Genomic DNA, 24,307 nt, shown 5'->3' on the forward strand with positions numbered 1-24,307 from the left:
CACTTGACTTTTTTTTTTTGCTTAGCTTCACCCTTACCCTTTCAGGGTCCGTGCCGTAGATCTATGCCATGAGCTCAGCTCACTGTGATAAGCTGTGAGCAGTAAATTTGGGCCTAGATATGAGAGAATACATCTATGTGGTATGTGTGCACCACATAAAACAAATCCTGCAGCACATAGTGCATAATGAGAGAAAAAAAAAACAGACTAATTTTTGATTAAAACAGCAAATTTGCAGTGCTTCTTCGTATGTTTTTTATAGTTGTATTTGCAATTTCTTTGTCTCGTTTGATAGAATGGAAGATATAGTACAGAAATAGAGATGATCTTGATTGGTTTTTAATGGAAATGGCTTGAAACCGAGCTCAAAATAACAGAAATTTTTGCCGATGTTCAAGAGTAAACAAATGACCTCACACATCTAATACACGCTAGCTGGCGGGTCTAATATACGTTCACAAATGTGGTACAGTGATGGAGTGAATGATGGTGAAAGTTTTTCTTTTTCGGGCCACCCTGCCTTGGTGGGAATCGGCCGGTGTGATAAAAAAAAAAAAAAAAAAAAAAATAAAATGTGGTGATATTATTTATACAATTATTACAGTATTGCATAACAGTAAATCTTTTATTTTTTGGTTTGAATAAAAATTCATTATGTGAATAAAAAATCAAAATGGAATTCATTTGTAAGGCCTGAAAACGTAATTAATGAACAGAGGAAATGTTAGTTTAGTGCCAGGAATGCCTGCATTGTTTATTCTGGACCCTATTTTGAAATTGGAATATTTTGAACTTTGCATTAAATTGGCCAAATTACCAATTTCCGATCACTTTATTTTGTAGTTGAAACAGTTGACTTGGCGATTTCTTGTGCTCAATCGATAGAATAGAAGTAATACTAGTGAAATAGCTAAGAATTTGGTTGACTGGAATACTGTAATTGGCCTAAAATGGGAGTCAAAGTCGGCAAAATCGCCAATACGTAAATATCACTGACACGTCAAAATTTGCGAGAGCATAATTTCGTCGGTTTTCCATCAAATTTCGTACTTTTTGTTTTATTACCTTCAGAAAAAGATTCTCTACCATTTCATAAGAAAAAATAAAAACAATATTCTTTTTTTAAAATTCTTGGACCCTGGTGCACACTTTGAAATTTGGCCTCTGGACCCTGAAAGGGTTAAACTGTCCAAACGTATATCTACGTTCATGTGCGTAGCACTCTGACCTTTATTTTCTCCATTTGAGAGCATGTAAAAAAAAAAAAGTAGATCTACGTTCGGAGCACTACACACGTAAACGTAGATCTATGTTTGAACAGTTTAAGGGTTAACCCCTTCAGGGTCCAAGGCCAAAATCTGAAGTGGTGCTCCAGTGTCCAAGAAATTTTGAAAAAAAAAAAAAAATTATTTTTTCTTACAGAATTAACCCTTTGACTGTTTCAGGCCCCTCTCTGAAACTGTCATTCTATGTCGCCAAATATTCGAAAAAAAAAAATATTTTTTCTTATGAAAATGTTAGGAATATTTTTAGTAGTGTTTTAAGCCTAAAAAAAATTTTTTTGCCATCAGCACTTACCGAGATATAGAGCCGCAAAGTTTGCAGAAAGTGACGTGCGTACGGCAACAGCGGCGACTGCCGCCCACCCGGTATTCTTTTATTTACTCTAATTCAAAGGTTTCTTGCATTTTTCAATATTTTTCTGTTCCAGGTAACTTATGTGGCCTGTGAGACCAATGTAAGGTGCATTCTTCAAATATACACTCATTGTTTACAACACAATAACAGAACAAACTTTATCACTATTAGTTTGTGTATACACTTTGTTTACACAAACAAACAATACAAAACAATGTTTATTACTATTGTTCCATAATATATATACATATGTACAGTCACTAAACACGTTCCTAGAACTGCTGCAGCTTGTGGACCTCTTTGAAACATGGGTATATGCAGAGGGGCACTTCACACTCCTCACACATAAAACGAGTGTCTCTGCGTGTTTGTGGGCGTTTTGTGGTATGCATACATACATAACACCTCTTCTGAGCATTTTTCTTGGCAGTAGTAGGAGGCAGTTGTATGGGGTAGTGATCACCAGGCCTCATACGAGATGACGCCTGTGGGCGCTGGTCTATTGCAGGAGTTGCTCCTTGGTACTTTGCAATTATTTGTCTGATTACTGACAGGCAAAATTCACCATATTTTGGTGTTTTATTGGTCTTCAACTTGTATATGTTATAAGCATTTAGCATAGAGATATCAACAAGATGGAAAAAAGTTTTATATACCACTTATAACTCTTGCGTACACAGTCTGCAAACCCAATCTGCATGTCACATTTGTCCACTAAGCGCATATTGAGGTTGTAGTCCATGACAGCTGCAGGCTTTAGAATGGGTTCATTGGTCTCTCTGTTGTGCCTGCCACTGTGTGCCATTTCGTTTCTGTGAACTGATGTCAACAATGTGACATCACGTTTGTCATGCCACCGAAATGCCATGATGTCATTGGCAGCAAAGGCTTGCACCTCACCTCTGCGAGTGCCAGCGTCGAACCTTGGCATATGTTTACGATTACCACGCACTGTGCCACACACGTCTGTCAAGTTCACTCGCAAGAAATCACTGAGTAAGGGGCTTGTGTACCAGTTATCAGTAAATAACATATGCCCCTTACCAAGATATGGTTCCATCATTGTTCGAACCACATCACCAGAGATACCCAATAACTTCATGGTATCTCTCAAAGTATTACTGCCAGTGTACACAATGATATCCAAAACTAGACCACTTCTGCAATCACACAGTACAAATAGCTTTATACCAAAGCGTTTCCTCTTGCTTGGTATATATTGCTTGAATGAGAGTCTTCCTTTGAATAAAATCAAGGACTCATCAATAACAAGCTTCCTGAAGGGATAAAAATACATGCAGCACTTTTGTTTCAGGTACATAAACACATTTCTGATCTTATATAATCTGTCGCTTCTGTCAGGCCTGGTTTTGTCTGAAAAGTGTAACATACGTAACAGTATCAGGAAACGATTGACACCTATAATGTCACTAAAACCTGGAGTTGAAATCAGGCGTTCTGTTGCCCAGTATGTGGTGACAGTGTGCTTATACACATGTGGCATAAGCATTATTGTGGCAAAAAACAGGTACATCTCTGCCACAGTTGTCTCCTTCCACTTGTGTAGCCGTGATTTTGGTGAGAGAATTGTATTTGCCATGGTGTAATCACAGTATGTGTTTGTTTCCCTGACAATGATGTCCATTAGAGGTTCATCGAAGAATAACTCAAAGCAGTCCAGTTCACTGGCATTGTTCCCAAGTGGACAAGATGGCTTTATTCCACTTTGTGTTTCATCAAAGTCATGGGGACTGGGAACAAACTCGTCACCGTCCTGCCAATCCCAGATGCGGTCTGCTGGTGGGGTCTGGATATTGTACCATGGTTGTGGTTGTGCAGGTTGTGGTGGTGCAGGTTGTGGGAGTGTGGGGTAGGGTGAGGCTGGTTGTTGTGCTGAGTCAGCAGCGTGGGTAGTAGCGTGGCCCGCTGATGGTGCCACATGGGCCGTGCCACCCTCACTATCACCACCACTGCCTCCTCCCTCACTGTCACCATTCATACCCATCGTTACAATATCGTCATCTTCACTATCAGGTCGTGGTGTAGGGCCATGGGATGTGCTCCCAGAGTTTCTCCTTCCCCTTGGAACAACATATGAAACACTACCAAACCGCATGCTACGTCATACATATTGCCGCTTCACTGGGGAATATTCACTCTCACTGTCACTAGAACTGCTTTCAATGACCTTGAAATCACTATCACTATCACTGCTATCATCTGGGTGTTGTACACGACCAAATAGTTTCCTCTTTCGTCCTGGTACAGGCGAACGTGAACGTGAACAAGCCGGCACAGCACCAGAGGTGGAAGGTTGTGGGTCATCTGGGTTTTCATCACTAATTACGTTATCCTGGGCACTTTTTCCGGTAACACTCACTTCAAAACCCTGGAATTCACTGTCACTGACATTTTCATCGCTGTTAGAGCTATCACTTGGGAACAAAAGACCTCCAATCCGCCGAGGAGTGAGGAACTTCTTACCGAGAGGCATGGTGAAAATGGACTAACAACATGGCGTTCCCACAATGCACCGCTGGGTCCCAGATTTTTTTCACAGGGTGCACACCGACCACTGAGACCCATTCTCTCTCGTGTAGGCCTACCAGGCCTTTGGCGCTTGATTTGAAGCCGCTAGAATTTGTGCATATAAATACGTCAGGTCAACGCCCCCGCGGCCCGGTCTGTGACCATTGGCTCGTAAGACGTATTTATACGTCGGAAACAGTCAAAGGGTTAAAGAGCATATTTTTGTGAAGGTAATAAGACAAAAAAAAAAAATTCTGATCAGTACTTACCGAGATACAGTGCCAAGAAGTTTGTCCAAAATTATGTTGTGGCGGCAACATCGACGAATTCCACATACGCACATTACATTATTTAGCGGTTTTTATAGTATTTTTCTTTTCTTTTCCAATTTTTTTCTTTTCCTACTAACATTTGGGGCCTGAGAGACCAATATTGTATATAATATATATATATAAACTCACTGTATTGAACACAATATCCGCACTAAAGTTATTATCATATTGTTTACCACTGTTGTTTATTACAATAAACATGCACAAATCTTGTATAATACTAATGTTCTATCATATATTTACATATTTACAATCACTGGACATGGTTTTAGAATTGCTGGAGCTTGTGGAACTCCTTGAAACAAGGTACCATGCACAGAGGCACCTTACATTCCTCACACATAAACCGAGTGTCTTTGCGTCTTTGTTGCCGTCGTTTTGTTTGTGCACAGACGATGCATCTCTTCTGAGCAAATTTCTTCTGAGTTGAAGGAAGCTGTATTATGAAATGATCACCTTCCCTCCTCAAACGCTTGGGTATATCCTGAGTAATTCGAGGACCTTGTTGTATAGCAGGTGTTCTTACCTGGTACTTCATTATGAGTTGTCTGACAACAGACAAGCAAAATTCACCATACGGTGGTCTGTTGCCAGTCTTTATTTGGTACATATTATATGCATTGAGCATTGAAATGTCCATGAGATGGAAGAAAAGTTTCATGTACCACTTGTAACTCTTATGAACACAGTCAACAAAACCAATCTGCATGTCACATTTGTCAACCAAGCGCATGTTTTGTGTATAATCAATCACTGTCACTGGTTTTCGAATACGTTCATTAGTCACTCGATCAACTTTGCCACTGTCTTGCATTTCATTACGGTGAATGGTTGTCAACAATGTGACATCTCGTTTGTCATGCCACCGTAATGCCATGATGTCATTGGCAGTAAACACATGCACGTCATCACCACGAGCACCTGCGTTCAGCCTGGGCATATGTTTACGATTAGAACGCACTGTGCCACACACATCTGTCTTGTTCACTCGCATGAAATCACTGAGTAATGGGCTTGTGTACCAGTTATCGGTATATAATGTATGCCCCTTACCAAGATAAGGTGCCATCATGTTTCTCACTACGTCACCTGAGATACCCAATAACATCTTGGTATCTTTCAATGTTTTACTTCCCGTGTATACAACAATATCCAACACCAGGCCACTGTCACAGTCACAGAGTACAAACAGTTTTATACCAAAGCGTTTCCTCTTGCTCGGTATATACTGCTTGAATGACAGTCTACCTTTGAACAAAATCAAAGACTCGTCAATTACAACATTCTTGAATGGATAAAAGTATATGCTGAACTTTTGTTTGAGATACATGAAAACATTTCTAATCTTATATAACCTGTCACTTCTGTCAGGCCTGGTTTTTGTCAGAGAAGTGCAACATACGTAAGAGTAAGATAAACCTGTTCACTGGGATGATTTCACTGAAGACCGGGGTAGAAATTAGCCGATCTGTGGACCAGTATTCTTTTATATTATGCTTATAGACATGAGGCATAAGCATTATTGTTGCAAAAAGCAAATACATTTCTGCAACAGTCGTCTCTTTCCACCTGTGTAGTCTTGACTGTGGTGATATGATCGTATTTGCCATGGTGTACTCAAAATACTTATTACTTTCCCTGACAATAGTTTCCATCAATGGCTGGTCAAAGAATAATTCAAAGAATTCCAGTTCATTGGCCGTGGTTCCAAGGGGACAAGTAGGTAGAATTCCACTTTGAGAGTCATCAAAGTGGTGAGGCTTGGGAACAAAATTGGGATTTTGCTGCCAATCCCACATACGGTTTGCTGGTGGATACTGGACATCATAGGCTGGTTGTGCAGGTGGTTGTGGTTGTGGTGGGCTGGTGGCTGATGCTCCGCTTTGTCCTTGAACTGACGAGTCAGCAGCGTGGGTCCCAGCCTGGGCTGGTGAGTCACGCATGGCGGTGCCACTACCATCACCACTACCACCATCCACTGATGCCTGTGGTCTATCCATGCCAAGTGTAGCCACATCATCCTCACTATCACTACCTAAAACTGGTGTAGGGCCACGGGATGTACTCCGGGATGTACTCCGTCCCCTGGGCACAGCATAGGGTACACTACCCGAGCGCATGTGGAGGCGAACATACCGACGCTTCACTGGTGAATATGATTCCTCACTATCACTACTTGAATGATCATCGAGCGCAATAAAATCACAATCCACGTCACTATCATCATCATTACTGAAGTCAGAGGCCTGGCCACGCGAAAATATTAGTTTTCTCTTGTGTTGAGGCACAACCGACCATGAGTCACGAGTGCCCACACCAGAGGTAGAAGGTTGAGGATCGTCAGGGTTTTCTGCACTACATGTATTATCGATATCCTGGTCATTCTTTTCGGTCACTAACTGATCAAAGCCGTAGAATTCGTCTTCATTTCCACTTCCATCAGTGTCAGAACTATCAGATAGGAAGAGGAGAGTCCCAATTTTCCGGGGAGTGAGAGCTGACTTGCGACGAGGCATGGTGAACAAGGGTAACTGAGCCGGCGTTCCCACAATGCTATGCGGGCGCCTAGATTTTTTGTTTATGGCGCACACCCACCACGCAGACCTGTTCTCTCACATGTAGGCCTATGAGCGCTTTCGCGCTAAATTTGACGGCGCTAGAATTTTGGCGTAGATCTACGGTTTGGACACTCAACGTGAAGCCGTAGATCTACGGGACGGACCCTGAAAGGGTTAAAGGAGTGACCATAATACTGTATGTGTCATAATACTGTATGAGAGTTGTGGCTATGTGGATCTAACCACAGATAATGGGTAATAGGACATAAAAACTAATGATGGAATGAAGACTTCTCTAAAACTTGAATTTTTTTAATGATAGAAAAAATTCTGAATTTCAATATGGAAAAATACATAAATTCCAGTGTGTTAATAAAAAAAAAACAAATTCCATTTTTTATCCACCTAAGATAAAACTCATAAATTTAGAATATAGGTTAAGATTCTATGACTAAATTTTTAAGCAAAAAAAAAGTTGAGAGTCAACTTATTCATGAATAAAACTTTTGAGAGGTTGGAATTCTTACCTACTGAGGGTCTGTCATACTCTAGATTCCTATTTCTTTGGTTCATCAAGAAAGACACACTAGTAATTATATTCTACCCTCAGTATGTACATACATTTTATGGTTGCATGGGAATTTAAATATTTTTGTTCATTTTATTTTGGTTTTGGGTAGAGTGCAAAGGGCAAATGTGAGAGAGAGTAGTGACAACAGTTAATGAGAAGAGAGAGCAACCAAGCCTGCCTTTCTCTTATCTTCCACTTTCCACCCCTGCCGTTCTCTGCCCTGTCCTCCTCCCCTTCTAGTCTCCCATCTTCTTCCTCCTTCACATTGCCAACTACAGACATGTACCTGACCGTGCCTCCAGAATGTAAATAATAAATTACATTTCCTTATCAATCTCTACCAAAGATAAACATGTTGGATATGAGTAAAGAACAAAAAGGCACAATATTGCGACTGGAACAATGCACAAATATCCCACACATACGAGAGAGGAACTTAACATGACATCTCAGTCTGACTTGGACCATTTACAAAGTCACACTAACTGTTAGTATGACTTTGTAAATGGTCCAATTCAGACCAAAACATCGTCGTAAGCTCCTCTTTCCTATGTGCATGTTATTTGTGTATTGGACGTGAGTAGGGCCTGCCTAGCATAAGCCAGTGGACTTGCAGTGTACCTTCATTCTTATGCAATGAATGCATGTCAGTAGGATCTGCCTAGCATGGGCCAGTAAGGATGCTGCAGTATTTTGCTATTCATATGTTCTTATGTAATGGTTTAATGGGAGTAGGACTTTCCTAGAATGGGCTAGTAAAGTGCAGTGTTCCTGTATTCGTATGTCTAGCATGTACAAGTAGGTCTTCTGCAATGCACCTTTATTTTTGTTTATCAAGTATTGGGGCTAACTGTTTTTCTGTTTGTCACAAATATTTTAAAGTTATCAGCATTATTACAGCCTCTCTTCACTTAGTGACGTACTCCTTTACAGACACCTCAGACTTACGATGGGTTCTCTGACCAGCATGCATACCTAAATAATGTATATTTGAGCTGATTTCCTCTCTTCTGTTTAGTACAGTATACAGCACACTACTGTATAAACATTTAAAAAATACCAGAAATGTTGTAAATGGATGGTGCAAAGGTGACATTAAAACAATATCAAAGATATTGTTCTTCAGCTCTATATATCCTTGGTTAGGCCTCATTTACATTATGCTGCACAGTTCTGGTCACTGTATTACAGAATGGATATAAATGCACTGGAAAACGTACAGAGGAGGATGACAAAGTTGATCCCATGTATCAGAAATCTTCCCTATGAAGATAGACTAAGGGCCCTGAATCTGCACTCTCTCGAAAGGCGTAGAATTAGGGGGATATGATCGAGGTGTATAAATTTAAAACAAGAGTAAATAAAAGGGATGTAAATAGTGTGCTGAAAACTTCTAGCCAAGACAGGACTCGTAGCAATGGTTTCAAGTTGGAAAAATTCAGATTCAGGAAGGATATAGGAAAGCACTGGTTTGGTAATAGTTGTGGATGAGTGGAACAAACTCCTGAGTACAGTTATTGAGGCTAAAACGTTGTGTAGTTTTAAAAATAGGTTAGATAAATACATGAGTGGGTGTGAGTTGGACCTGACTAGCTTGTGCTGCTGGGTCTGGTGCCATGCTCCTTCCTTGAGTGGAGGTGACCAGACTGGGTGGGTCATTAGGCTAATCTAGGGTGGGAGGGGGGACATGGACCTGCTTTTCATGGGTCAGTAGGCCTGTTGCCGTGTTCCTTCTTTCTTATGTTTTTATGACACAAACCCACTACCATTATAGTATGCTCCTCACTTAGCGACACATTCTTTTACTGACATGGTCTTAGGAACAAAACTCCATTGTTAAGTGAGGAGAGGCTGTATTATGTTTTCAGTACTTTTTTCCAAGCTTTGGCTAGAATATATTTTGCACCACAACCCTTTGTTTTTTGTGCTTGTTTATTGAGTGTGTCTGCTAAATAAGCCACCTTGGGACCAGAGGAGGAAGAGAGAGGGGAAAATGTGCCTTCTTCAGTGATTAAGGACATGTGTACTGAGTGGAATGAGATGTAAAAGTTTTGTGGAAAAATATCAGCAAGCATTACGATGACCTCATAGCATTACTAAATTCCTTACATGCCAATATGTCCATCATTACACTAACTGAAACCTGGCTAAAGCCTGATAGTACAGATGTCTATGCCATTCCTGGTTACACAGCCATACACAACTGTAGGCCAGACCAACAAGGGGGTGGCACAGCCATATACTACTCAGACCAACTAGAATGTATCACTAATACTTGCACAAGGGATGAACATGGGGAATATATAATAGCTAAATTCAAATCCAAATACCTACAAAAACCTCTCACATTGATAAACATCTACAGAGTTCCACAGTCAAACATTAGCCAATTTAGTCAAAATCTAGGAAGTATGATAACTGATGCACGCATGAACAAAGATCACTTACTACTCTCAGGTGACTTCAATATAAATCTCCTGCAAGACCAGGACCCACACGTTACTGAATTCACAAACACAATGAGTAACTGTATGTTACTACCAACAGTAACAAAACCTACAAGAGTTACAGAGACTAGTGTTTCCCTACTTGACCACATCTGGACCAACACCATATCCCCTTTAAAATCAGGCATAATTACAGATAATACCACAGACCACTACCCTACTTTCCTCATAACAACTCTTGGTAAACTACCCCAAGACACTACTAAAGTCACCTTCAGACTTCACAATGAGGCAGCCATTAATAACTTCGCAACAGCATTAGCAAACATTGATTGGCACACTGAGCTAGAAATCTATACAGATATTGACGAATGTATTAATAATTTTCTAAAAAAGACCCAATACCTCTATAACAAGCACTGCCCTAAAAAAACTAAACAGATGACAGCAAAGAGACTGAACAGTCCCTGGCTAACACCCAGCATTCTCAAATCCATAAATACAAAACACCAATATGAAAAACAGTACAGAATGGGTCACATAACCAGAGACCAAACAAAACGTTACTCGTCAATCCTAACCAGCCTGATAAGAAGGGCAAAAAAATTGTATTATGAGAACAGATTATCCAACTTACGAGGTGATATAAAAAAGACCTGGAAAACACTATCTGAAATTCTGGGAACAAAAAAGATATCACGAAATAGCGAAATAAAATTAGCAAAATCAGATGAACCCCAACTCCCACCAACAGAAACAGCAAACAGACTCAATGATTTCTTCTCCACTATAGGACAAAACCTTGCCCATAAAATCCCAAGCTCAGATACCCCACCAAATAACTACCTCACCGGCAACTACCCGAACACACTGTTCCTAGCTCCGACTAACCCATACGAAGTCTCCCTTATTATCAATGCACTAAAAAACAAGGCAGGAGATTTAAGTACCTTACCACCCTTTATATATAAAAAAGTGTCACAAGTGCTATCTCCAATCATTGCAACACTCTTTAACAAATCCATTGAATCCTCCACCTTCCCTACAGTACTCAAAATAGCAAGGGTCACCCCGATCCACAAAGGAGGAGACCAAACAGAGTTGAATAACTATAGGCCAATATCCAACTTACACCCTCTCTCAAAAATCTTTGAAAAACTAATCCACAAACGAATCTACTCCTACCTTATCTCCCAAAACATACTCAACCCCTGCCAATTTGGATTCAGGCCTAATAAAAATACTAATGATGCTATTATACACATGCTAGAACATATATACACTGCAATAGAAAAAAAAGAAGTCCCACTGGGGATCTTCATTGACTTACGTAAAGCTTTTGATACAGTTGACCATGACTTGCTCCACGTAAAATTGTCACACTATGGTATAAGAGGGCACTCCCTCAATTACCTCAAGTCATACCTCAGCAACAGAAGCCAATATGTGTACGCAAATGGGGCAAACTCTTCTGCGCAACCAATTACAGTTGGTGTCCCACAGGGAAGTGTCCTTGGCCCTCTTCTCTTTCTCCTATACATAAATGACCTTCCAAATGCTTCGCAATTACTCAAACCCACACTATTTGCAGATGACACTACATACGTCTTCTCTCACCCGAGCCCAGTCACACTAGCCAATACTGTAAATACCGAATTACAGAAAATATCTACCTGGATGAGGACTAACAAACTTACACTAAACATTGACAAAACCTACTTCATTCAGTTTGGTAACAGAGCTACAGATGTCCCTCTTAACATAATGATAAACGGATCACCTATCACAAAGCTAACAGAGGGAAAATTCTTAGGAATCCACCTTGATAATAGACTCAAATTTCATACACATATACAACAAATTTCTAAGAAAATTTCCAAGACTGTAGGCATACTATCGAAGATACGGTACTATGTTCCACAGTCAGCCCTCCTGGCCCTATATCACTCTCTTATTTACCCCTATCTCACCTATGGAATTTGTGCATGGGGCTCAACAACAGTTAACCATCTCAGACCACTAATTACCCAACAAAAGGCTGCAGTTAGAATGATAACAAATTCTCACTACAGGCAGCACACTCCACCAATATTCAATACACTAAACCTACTCACCATACAAAACATCCATACTTATTACTGCACCTATTACATACATAGAACACTTAACTCTGATATTAACCCTCCCCTCAAACATCTCCTTGCCAACCTCAACAGAACACATGACCATAACACAAGGCACAGATCACTCTTTGATGTTCCTCGTGTTCATCTCACACTATGCAAAAACTCAATGCACATAAAAGGCCCTAAAATCTGGAATTCATTACCTGTAAATATAAAAGAAACACTACCTGTTTATAAATTCAAGTCTCTACTCAAAGATCACTTACTCACCCAAAACCAAATAAATACTGAATAACTGAACCTTATAAATTGTATATCTTAAATGTTTCTCACAATTATATCACATAAATGTTAAACCTAAAACCCAATCTAACTTTATTATTTTTTAAATACACTACCTAACAGAATCCTTCATATGACCTGTCTTTGTAATACTCACTTGTGCTTTATAGTAATCTGTTTACATTAATGTTTTATCACTGACTTCATCATTGCTTAGTTAATCTTAAGTTAATTTTAAGCCAGCCCGTAATGCTATGCATAGTATAAGTGGCTTTGGCATACTGCTCTTATCTGTATTTTTTTGTACCTCTGTATGTGTGCACAAATTTATAATAAATAAATAAATAAATAAATAAATAAATAAACAAAGCTGTTGCAAGCCATGTCTGCAACATGTTCAGTGACAATGCCATGTCCCATTTTAGGCAAATCTTAAAGAGGCACCAGGGGTCCAGTGACTCTCAAGCTGGTCCTAGTGCCAGTAAAAGACAAAGAATGGAAGTCACCTTAAATGGGGCCTTGACACCTGAATTCCTTATGGATGGGGATTCCCCTTCCAAACAATAACCTCCCCTCCTTGCCATCTTCCATATACCAACAAGAGTCTTCAATAAAGGTAAAAGTGATGTTAAATGTTCATTTATCCATTTCATTAGTCATTTATATTTATTTCTCATTGTTTTCTGTATGTAAAACTATAGTTATTTTCTATAAAATGTATTTTTTGTTAATATTTTTGGGTGTCTGGAGCAGACTAATTGGATTTATATTATTTCTTAATATATTTATAGATGGGGTTGTAAGAGAAGTAAATGCGAGGGTCTTGGCAAGAGGCGTGGAGTTAAAAGATAAAGAATCACACACAAAGTGGGAGTTGTCACAGCTGCTCTTTGCTGATGACACTGTGCTCTTGGGAGATTCTGAAGAGAAGTTGCAGAGATTGGTGGATGAATTTGGAAGGGTGTGCAAAAGAAGAAAATTAAAGGTGAATACAGGAAAGAGTAAGGTTATGAGGATAACAAAAAGATTAGGTGATGAAAGATTGAATATCAGATTGGAGGGAGAGAGTATGGAGGAGGTGAATGTATTCAGATATCTGGGAGTGGACGTGTCAGCGGATGGGTCTATGAAAGATGAGGTGAATCATAGAATTGATGAGGGGAAAAGAGTGAGTAGTGCACTTAGGAGTCTGTGGAGACAAAGAACTTTGTCCTTGGAGGCAAAGAGGGGAATGTATGAGAGTATAGTTTTACCAACGCTCTTATATGGGTGTGAAGCATGGGTGATGAATGTTGCAGCGAGGAGAAGGCTGGAGGTAGTGGAGATGTCATGTCTGAGGGCAATGTGTGGTGTGAATATAATGCAGAGAATTCGTAGTTTGGAAGTTAGGAGGAGGTGCGGGATTACCAAAACTGTTGTCCAGAGGGCTGAGGAAGGGTTGTTGAGGTGGTTCGGACATGTAGAGAGAATGGAGCGAAACAGAGTGACTTTAAGAGTGTATCAGTCTGTAGTGGAAGGAAGGCGGGGTAGGGGTCGGCCTATGAAAGGTTGGAGGGAGGGGGTAAAGGAGGTTTTGTGTGCGAGGGGCTTGGACTTCCAGCAGGCATGCGTGAGCGTGTTTGATAGGAGTGAATGGAGACAAATGGTTTTTAATACTTGACGTGCTGTTGGAGTGTGAGCAAAGTAACATTTATGAAGGGGTTCAGGGAAACCGGCAGGCCGGACTTGAGTCCTGGAGATGGGAAGTACAGTGCCTGCACTCTGAAGGAGGGGTGTTAATGTTGCAGTTTAAAAACTGTAGTGTAAAGCACCCTTCTGGCAAGACAGTGATGGAGTGAATGATGGTGAAAGTTTTTCTTTTTCGGGCCACCCTGCCTTGGTGGGAATCGGCCAGTGTGATGATAATAAAAAAAAAAAAAAATTATTTCTTATGGGAAATATTGCTTCATATTTTGTACGATTTGGTTTTCGAATGGATTAATCACGAAAACCGAGGTTCCACTGGAAGAAATAAAGATTCACATATATTCCTGGTACAGTATGCTACGTAATTGTCCTTCACTGGGAAGATTTCAGTACAGCTATATGAATGAAGCTAAAACCATGTGGACAATACATGCAGAAGTAGACAACATTGCATATGATAAAAAAAAAAAAAAAACTGAACAGGTTACAAGACTGGTAAAATGAGTGGCTACTAGAGTTTAATCACATTAACTCTTTAAGGGTTTCCAACATACTAGTACGGCTTACGCACCAGGATTATTGACGTACTAGTACGCCTAAATTCTAGCGCCTTCAAATCTAGTGAGAGAAAGCTGGTAGGCCTACATATGAAAGAATGGGTCTGTGGTCAGTGTGCACAGTATAAAAAAAATCCTGCAGCACACAGTGCATAATGAGAAAAAAAAATCCGACTGTTTTTGGTTTAAAACAGAGATTTTGCAGTGTATTTTTGTATGGTATTTATGATTGTATTTTAGTTTTCCTGGTCTCATTTTATAGAATGGAAGACATCTTACAGAAATTGAGATGATTTTGATTGGTTTCATAATGAAAAGTACCTTGAAATTGAGCTCAAAGTAGCAGAAATGTTTGATTTTTACCAAAGTTCAAAAGTAAACAAATCATGCCATTCGTCCAATACACGTCAATTGGCGAGTCTAATATTCTTTCACAGGTGTGCGGATATTATTTATACCATTTCTACACCAATTCTACACTTATGCAGTAGTCTGCATAACAGTAAATCTTCTGTTTTTTGTGAGAATAAAAATTCAAAGTGGAAAGCAAAAGAGATATAAGAGGGACCTGGGGACATGACTAATGGACAGAGAAAATGTTATTTTAGTGCCAGGAATGTCTGTATTGTTTATTCTGGACCCTATTTTGCATCTTCTGAAGTTTGTGTGAAATTGGCAAAATTGCCAATTTCTGAGTACTTTACTGGATAGTTGAAATCGATAAATGGGTGGTTTCTTGTACTCATTCGATAGAAAAAATGGAGTTCTTGTGAAATAGATATGATTTTTGTCGACTAGTACACTGGAATTGGCCGAAAATAGGTCTCAAAGTGGGCGAAATCGCCGATGCTTAAACATTGTCGAGACCACTAACTTCACAAGAGCATAATTCCGTAAGTTTTCCATCAAATTTCGTACTTTTGGTGTCATTATGATCGGGAAAAGATTATCTATCATTTCATAAGAAAAAATAATTTTTTTTTCCGAAAAATTTTCAACCTTGAGAACGAGTTTAGGAGAGGGCCTCTTGACCCTGAAAGGGTTAAGTGTAAATAATAAAACTGGACACTATGGAGTCAAGAAATTATACCACCAGGCAGGGGAAAAAGAATCAATCTTTTGCTCTCTCTCTCTCACTGTGACTGACAGTGTTATGGCACAATCCACACACTTGGCTGGTTTAGAAGGACACGTAAGCAAACACTATAACATATTTATTAGAAAACGTTTCGGTCCTGGGACCTTGATCACTTCTAACATACAGAGGTAGAAAGACATTATATATATAGGCGGAGAGTGAGATGTGACGCACGTTACCTGAGGAATGTCATAAGAACATAAGAATGGAGGAACACTGTAGAAGGCCTACTAGCCCATGCGAGGCAGGTCCTTATCAAAACAACCTCTGCCTATGAGGACAGGTAGACGATGAAATCATGTGACTCCTGTGTTGTTGGGTTGGTGCTGCTTAAGTATCATGTATGCCAATGTTTTTGAAATTTTGTAGTTTCCAGTGTTGCTTTCTATAGTGTCGGTGACGGCGATTAGTGAGGCTTCTAGGCACCATCGGCGTCTGAGGTCTGGTTCGGTGAGAACGAGTTGTGCCTCATTCCAGTTCATCAAATGCCCTGTGGAGTCTCTGTGGAGGACACATGCGTACCTTACATCATCTCTGTTAGAGGCATTTCGATGCTCATTCAGGCGGACTGCAAGATCTCTGCCTGTCTCGCCTACATATTTCTTGGGACAGAACCCACAGGGTATAGTGTAGACGCCTGCTGTAGAAGTTAGAGGTGTGGGGCTGCGTTTCGTAGTGAGGTCTTTGACAGAGGATGTGTTTATGGTGGAAACGTTGATGTTACTCATAGCAAGTGCCCGGCGAGTATTCGTGGCAACATCGCCACATGGGAGTACTATGAACTGTTTAGCGGGCTGTTCCATGGCGGTTTGGTTGAGGATAGCTTGTGCCTTGAGTCTGCAATCTCGGATGAAGAAAGATGGGAACTGAAGACGTGTAAAGGCTTGTGTTATGTAAGTGCATTCTTCTTCTAGAAAACCCAACAACACAGGAGTCACATGATTTCATCGTCTACCCGTCCTCATAGGCAGAGGTTGTTTTGATAAGGACCTGCCTCGCATGGGCTAGTAGGCCTTCTACAGTGTTCCTCCATTCTTATGTTCTTATGACATTCCTCAGGTCACGTGCGTCACATCTCACTCTCCACCTATATATATAATATCTTTCTACCTCTGTATGTTAGAAGTGATCAAGGTCCCAGGACCGAAACGTTTTCTAATAAATATGTTATAGTGTTTGCTTACGTGTCTTTCTAAACCAACTTGTCGGTATTTATTACCAAGGTTTATACCAACACACTTGGCTCCCTGATCTGTATTTGGCTTCTGTATCTGTGACTCGAATACAGGTTATCCTTGTGAAACAATTGATGTTGAGTTCCACAAAGGTTAGTACTAGCCCCAGTAATGTTCTGGGTTTATTTAAATGCTAAAGTACTAAAACTACTGTACAGGTCTCCCTCAACATTCACGGGCTTCACACATTCGTGAATTTCCAACCGACAAATTCCCAGTCGCCAAATCATATTTAAGTTTCCCTCCACCTGCGAGTCCCTACTACCCTCCCTCCGACCCCCGCAACTGGCAGCCAGCCCTCCCACCACTCAGTGTGGTGAGTGTTTTGTTTGTTCATTATTTGCTATTAAACTACAGTATAAATAATGTAAACCCATTCATGACTGCATATTGGAATGGCTATTCGGACAGGTATTAGACGGTGACATCGTGTGTTTACTCTTGAACACTGCAAAGAATTAAACATTTCTGCTACAGCTAATAATAACAATAGTAATAATAATAATAATAATAATAAATATGATATAATTGAAGAAGGAAATTGTACAAAAATACGAGGGAGTGGTTGACACATCGTCAGTGTGACTTTGTTTATGCTGGAGTGAACATTAATCTCCCTGCTCTTCCAAACATTTCACAATAATTCATTGTGTTTGGTGCTTGTAGATTGAGTGTGACTGGAGTGGTAGAGGCAGTGATTGAGGCAATGGTATTTAATAACATACATGTTAATAATAATACATGTTATTAATAATAACATGTACTATTATTATTTATAACTTATATGCTATTAAATACCACTGCCTCAACCGCTGAATTATTGTGAAATGTTTGGAAGAGCAGGGAGACTAATGTTCACTCCAGCATAAACAAAGTCACACTGACGATGTGTCAACCACTCCCTCGTATTTTTGTACAATTTCCTTCTTCAATTATATCATATTTATTATTATTATTATTATTATTATTATTATTACTATTGTTATTATTAGCAATAGCAGAAATGTTCGATTCTTTGCTGTGTTCAAGAGTAAACACATGATGTCACCGTCTAATACCTTTCCTAATAGCCATTCCAATATGCAGTCATGAATGGGTTTACATTATTTATTCTGTAGTTTAATAGCAAATAATGAAAAAACAAAACACTCGCCACACTGAGTGGTGGGAGGGCTGGCTGCCAGTTGGGGGGGGGGTCGGAGGGAGGGTAGTAGGGACTTGCAGTGGTGGAGGCAGTGGTGGAGTCTGTGGTATTTAATAACATACATTATTAAAGCATAACATGTATATATTTAGTACAATTTACGACGTTTTCATGTATTTTATGATTATTCATGGTTTAACAAGTTAAAGAAGCAGTATTGTAATATATTTCCCTACAATATATTGGGGCACCAAACATTCACGGTTTTTCAACATTCGCGAGGCTCTTGATCCCCTAACCCTCACGAATGTTGAGGGAGACCTGTATATGAATATCTTTATGGAAAAAAAAGCAGAAAGCAGGTTTCAAATAGACACTAAACATATGGGATCCTATAAGATTTAGCCCTGTGTAAATGGAGTGATAAGTGATGCAATTCCCAGTAATGTAGAAAAATTTATGTAATAAAAAAGTGAGATGAAAGTAAAAATAACTTTTATTACCCACCCAGGTAAGAAAGTCTTATCCTGGGTCATAAAGGGACTTGGAGCAAAAATAAACACAGTAGTAGTCTTTAAATTATATATTCCTTCAAGTATGATTATAGGTATTTACACTCTGTACAAGAGTTTAGAAAATAAGTGTATCACAGTGATCAAGAGGCAAGAGAACAGCCAGAAACAAAGAGGCAACCATGATCAAGCAGCAGCTGTATGAATCTGACAAGAGCTAACCGTGAATGCTACCACATCACCTTAGCAATTGTCCGACCCACATTATGATTCGCCCTCTTCAAGGGGGGCTCCTTGGCGTGGTGAAGAGGCTCTTGGTCTGAGGAATTAGCCCTGTCGGTCTTCTTCCTCAGACCGAACCTAATTACCCCCCATTCTCCCCTCCCCTATCCCATCCTCCCCATCCTCCCCTTTTTCCATTCCTCCTCCTCCTCCTCACCCCTCCCTTTTGCCCTTCCTCTTTTTAGCCTTCGTGATTTCTCCCACAGGCGCGCTAGTTCCTAGGTAGGGGAAAGGACACCGGGGTCGATCCCATTCCGTTGAGGTTTCTTGGCGGTGGCGTAGTTTGCCGTGGAATCTGGATTGCCTAGGGATGTCCCGATCCCTCTCCGGTATCCCGGAGTAGCTTTGGGTGTCTTTTGGGCGACGGGTGTATCTCTGGAAGCCACCTTTCGGATTCCGGGGGTGGTGGCTGAAGGAGGTATGCTTTGTGGCGGATATCCGGCCGCCCTCTCTTTTGTCCACCGAGGTAGCTCGGCAGATGTGAGGTTGCTATCCCGGATTGCTGGTTTACTGGCATGAAGGGTAGGGTATGGCACGGGTTCCATGCTGCATCTGCGCTACTAGCGGTGTCGAGTCCTCTTGGGCGCGGAGGGAGATTTCCGGCCCTTTCATTCCTCCTGGGAACTATTCCTCCCCGCTCCCCCCTTTTTTTATTCTTTTTTTTGTTTTTATTTTCTTTTCTTCTTTCTTTTTTTTTCTTAAAAACAAAAAGCAAAGGAGTAACCTAACCATGGCAGCCCTAGTCCATGAAACCACTACCCCCGGGCCCCTTCTTGATACCGCACCCCATTCTGACCCTGCCTTGTGTTTAGACCACTCTTCGGACACTCCTGATGCCCCTGTACCTCTTGCTGGTGCTGTTTCCTCACCCGCTTCAGGTACCGGGGCTTCGACTGACTCCTTCGATTTGTCTGAACTCCGCTCTCCTTTGACTATGCTTCCGGCTTCTCCCTCTACGGTAAGGCAATTTTCGAATCGCCCACCCATTTCATGCCGGACCAACTCCGGTCCTACTCCTAAACGCCAACGTCAATCTCCTGATGATGCTCCGTCGTTACCTTCCCATTCTACTCGGAAACGACCGACACGTCAAGCACTCCCTCTCCACGCTCAGTTTCGGACCACACAATGGACTAAATTCTTTACTTTAAGACCAACTTCTTCTTCTGCCTACCTTTCTGACCATAGTATTGCCAAAGCGCTCCTGCGTCATGTTGGCAGAGATATTTCATTTCACGCTCTCAAGAGCGGTACGCGCATCGTCACTGTCCAGAATGCTACCCAAGCTCATGATCTTTCTCTCCTTTCGAATATCGATACTACTCCTATCACTATTGAAAAACATCTTTCTCTCAATTCTTGTAGTGGTACTGTCATTCTGCCCCATACCATAGTCCAACAGAATTTCCAGTCATGTGGCAATGACATTTTTGAACAGCTGGAACTCCAGGATCTCCCAATCCTCAAAGTAGACACTTATGTCCTTCCTGCCCGGGGGCGGAGACGTTACCCTTGCAATGTGGCTCGTTTAACTTTTGACAGCCGAGAACTCCCGTCCTCTGTATATGTCGCGGGACATCGGTTACAAGTTCGAAAGGTGATACCTACACCGCAACAATGTAGAAATTGCTGGCGTTTTGGTCACCCAGCGAAATATTGCAGATCTATGGCCGAATGCCCAGTCTGTGGTGCCGACAACCATTCTAATACATCTTGCAGTCAACCTCCATCTTGCCTTAATTGTAATGAAGCTCACCCTTCGTACTCCCGCCGTTGCCAGGTCTACTTAAATGAACGTGAAATCCGTTGCCTCAAAGAGGCAGAAGGTCTCCCTTATGCTATGGCAGTTACTCATCTCCGCCTCCAAGGGAGACTACCCCGTGTTTCTTATTCTCGTGTTTCCAAACATCCCCCCACTTCTGGGGTCCCATCTTCTGCAGCCTCCTCTGTTGTTACCCCTCCCATAGCCATTACGGCATCTAATCCTTTTGCTGTCCTTGGCTCTGACGTCCCGACTACAACTCAGTCTGTTCTCACATCTTCGCGTCCTTCCTCACAAGCCCCAGTATCGACAAGACCTCGTACGACACCTAATACCAATCGCCCCTCTACTCAGAAGTCCAAAAAATCCACATTGCTCAAATCTTCTTTGCCCCTTCCTTCCCTTCTTCCACCTCCACACGTTACCTTCCCAGTCTCTGTACCTAGTTCTTCCCCTCTCTCTGGCTCTATTACAAGTGTGGAGATTCACCCTCCTCCTCGTACTATGCCTTCCACCCCCGTCCCCTCCCAAGTTTCTCCCTCTTCTGTCACCTCCCAGGTTTCTACCTCTTCTGTCCCCCCCCACACTTCATCTCCAGTCCCTTACACTTTTCCCTCCCCCTCTACTTTGGTACAGTCCATTACTGTCCCAATCTTTACTCACCCTCCTCCTCCTATCTCCAATATGGTTTCCCATACATCTTTGAATTCAGAAACACTTGAAGCCATTTCAGAATATATTGCAGAGACTAAACCTTCAATGGACACTGATTCACTTCCTGTTCCTTCTCTTCCCTCTCCTCCATCTTCACAACCCCATTCTTCGCAACGCTCCGTTCCTTCGCTACTTGAACATCTTCCAATGCCACCACACGTTGACTTTTCTAACCCCTCTAGTCCGTAGGTGCCTTTACCTACAGATTCCTGATATTTTCTTCATCGCCAATCATGGCCTATTTACAGTGGAATATCCGCGGCCTCAGGGGTAATCGGGGTGAGCTTCAGATGTTGCTTTCCAGGTTTTCCCCTGTTGGTGCTTGCTTACAAGAACCAAAATTACACTCGGCTGTTTTCCATCCTATCTCAGGCTATAATTTATTGTATTCTTCGGATCCTTTCTCAGATGGGACCTTTAATGAAAGTGCCCTTCTTCTACGCAATGATATTCCGTACTGTCAACTATTTGTCCATACCTCGCTGCATTACACTGCAGCCCGTATCCACTTGAATAAGTGGTTTACAATATGTTCTTTATATCTCTCTCCTTCTCGAGCATTTTCTATCCCAGACTTTGCCTTTCTTGTTTCATCCTTACCACCACCACTTCTGTTACTTGGTGATTTTAATGCCCACCATTTCCTCTGGGGGGGGTCTCATTGTGACTCACGTGGCATTCAGTTGGAGGCTTTTCTTGCCTCTCACCCCCTCCATGTTTTAAATACGGGTACTCCCACCCATTTTGATCCTCGTACTCATACTCTCTCTTGCATCGATCTATCAGTCTGCTCTTCCTCCACTGCACTAGACTTCACCTGGTCTGTTCTACCAGACTTACATGACAGCGATCATTTTCCGATCATTCTTACTTCTCCTTACTATTCACCACCTTCCCGTAGCCCTCGCTGGCAATTTGATCGGGCAAATTGGGATCTTTACTCACACCTCACTGCTTTTAGTGAAGTTCCTTCTTCATCCTCCATTGATGAGCTCCTACACATCTTCTCGTCTTCCGTTTTAACCGCAGCTTCTCATTCTATACCCCAAACCTCAGGCAGGCATTCTCAGAAGTGCGTGCCTTGGTGGTCTCCTGCTTGTGCTCGTGCAGTACGTTTGAAACGTGCTGCATGGGGCAGGTACCGGTACAATAGAACCGCTGAGAGACTTGTTGATTTTAAGCAGAAGCGTGCGATCGCTCGCCGTGTCATCCGTGAAGCTAAACGCACTTGTTGGCGAGACTATGTTTCCACCATCACCTCTGCTTCTTCTATGAGTGCAGTCTGGAAAAAAGTGAGGAAATTGAGTGGTAAATACTCTCCTGACCCGGCTCCTGTTCTACGGGTCACTGGTGTTGATATAGCAAACCCTCTCGACGTTGCCATTGAACTTGGCACACATCTGGTCCGTATTTCCCGAGGGCTCCATCTATGCCCCTCGTTTCTTTCCTCAAAGTCTGCCAGAGAGTTAGTACCCTTGGACTTTTCTTCTCTCGGAGAAGAACAGTATAATGTGCCTTTTACACTTCAAGAACTGGAGGCAACGCTCTCAGCTTGCCGATCATCGGCAGCTGGGCCTGATGACATTCATATTCGTATGTTACAACATTTACATCGGTCAGCCCTTGTAGTCCTCTTACACCTCTTCAATCTTATTTGGGCACAAGGAGTTCTTCCCCAGCTGTGGAAATCTGCCATTGTTCTCCCTTTCCGCAAACCGGGTACTACAGGACATGATGCCTCCCACTATCGCCCCATCGCTCTTACAAGTGCAGTTTGCAAAGTGATGGAACGCCTCGTAAATCGACGTTTAATGTGGTATTTAGAGACTCGCAACAGTCTCTCCGCTAGTCAATATGGCTTTCGTAAGGGTCGTTCTACCATAGACCCCTTACTACGCTTGGATACGTATGTTCGTAATGCCTTTGCGAATAATCACTCAGTTATTGCCATATTTTTCGACCTTGAGAAGGCATATGACACAACTTGGAGGTATAATATTTTGGCCCAGGCCCATTCCTTAGGCCTCCGAGGCAATCTACCATCCTTCCTTAAGAACTTTTTAACTGACAGACATTTCCGTGTTCGAGTCAATAATGTTCTTTCCCCGGACTTCGTCCAAGCTGAAGGTGTCCCTCAGGGATGTGTTCTAAGCACAACACTTTTTCTCCTTGCTATAAATGATTTGGCCTCTGTTCTTCCACCCAATATTTGGTCATCACTCTATGTTGATGACTTCGCTATTGCTTGTGCAGGCGCTGACTGTCACCTTATTGCAGTTTCTCTCCAGCATGCGGTCGACCGTGTTTCCACTTGGGCCACCACACATGGGTTTAAATTTTCAAGTACCAAAACTCACCAAATTACTTTCACTAGACGCTCTGTTATCTCCGATCATCCTTTGTATCTCTATGGCTCCCGTATCCCCGAACGTGATACAGTCAGGTTTCTAGGCCTTCTCTTTGACCGTCGGTTAACCTGGAAACCTCACATTACCTCTCTGAAGGCAACTTGTCACAGCCGGCTAAACCTTCTTAAAACCCTTGCTCATCTTTCCTGGGGAGCTGATCGTCGAACTCTGCTTCGCCTACATTCAGCCCTCGTTTTATCGAAACTCGATTATGGCGACCAGATTTATTCCGCGGCCTCTCCTGCTACTCTCTCTAGCCTTAACTCTATCCATCACCAAGGCTTACGTTTGTGCCTTGGTGCTTTTCGCTCTTCCCCTGTTGAGAGCCTCTATACAGAAGCAAATGTTCCATCCTTGTCTGATCGCCGTGATGCCCATTGCCTTCG

General features: G+C 41.7%; 1 protein-coding gene across 10 annotated transcripts in view; it reads left to right on the forward strand.

Annotated features, from left to right (window-relative positions):
* pyd (zonula occludens-like protein polychaetoid) overlaps nucleotides 1-24,307 on the forward strand; it is a 662,689-nt gene that overhangs the window by 515,568 nt on the left and 122,814 nt on the right. The window lies entirely within an intron of this gene.

Source organism: Cherax quadricarinatus, chromosome 52 (genome assembly GCF_038502225.1).
Source record: "Cherax quadricarinatus isolate ZL_2023a chromosome 52, ASM3850222v1, whole genome shotgun sequence".
Taxonomy (NCBI): Eukaryota; Metazoa; Arthropoda; class Malacostraca; order Decapoda; family Parastacidae; genus Cherax; species Cherax quadricarinatus.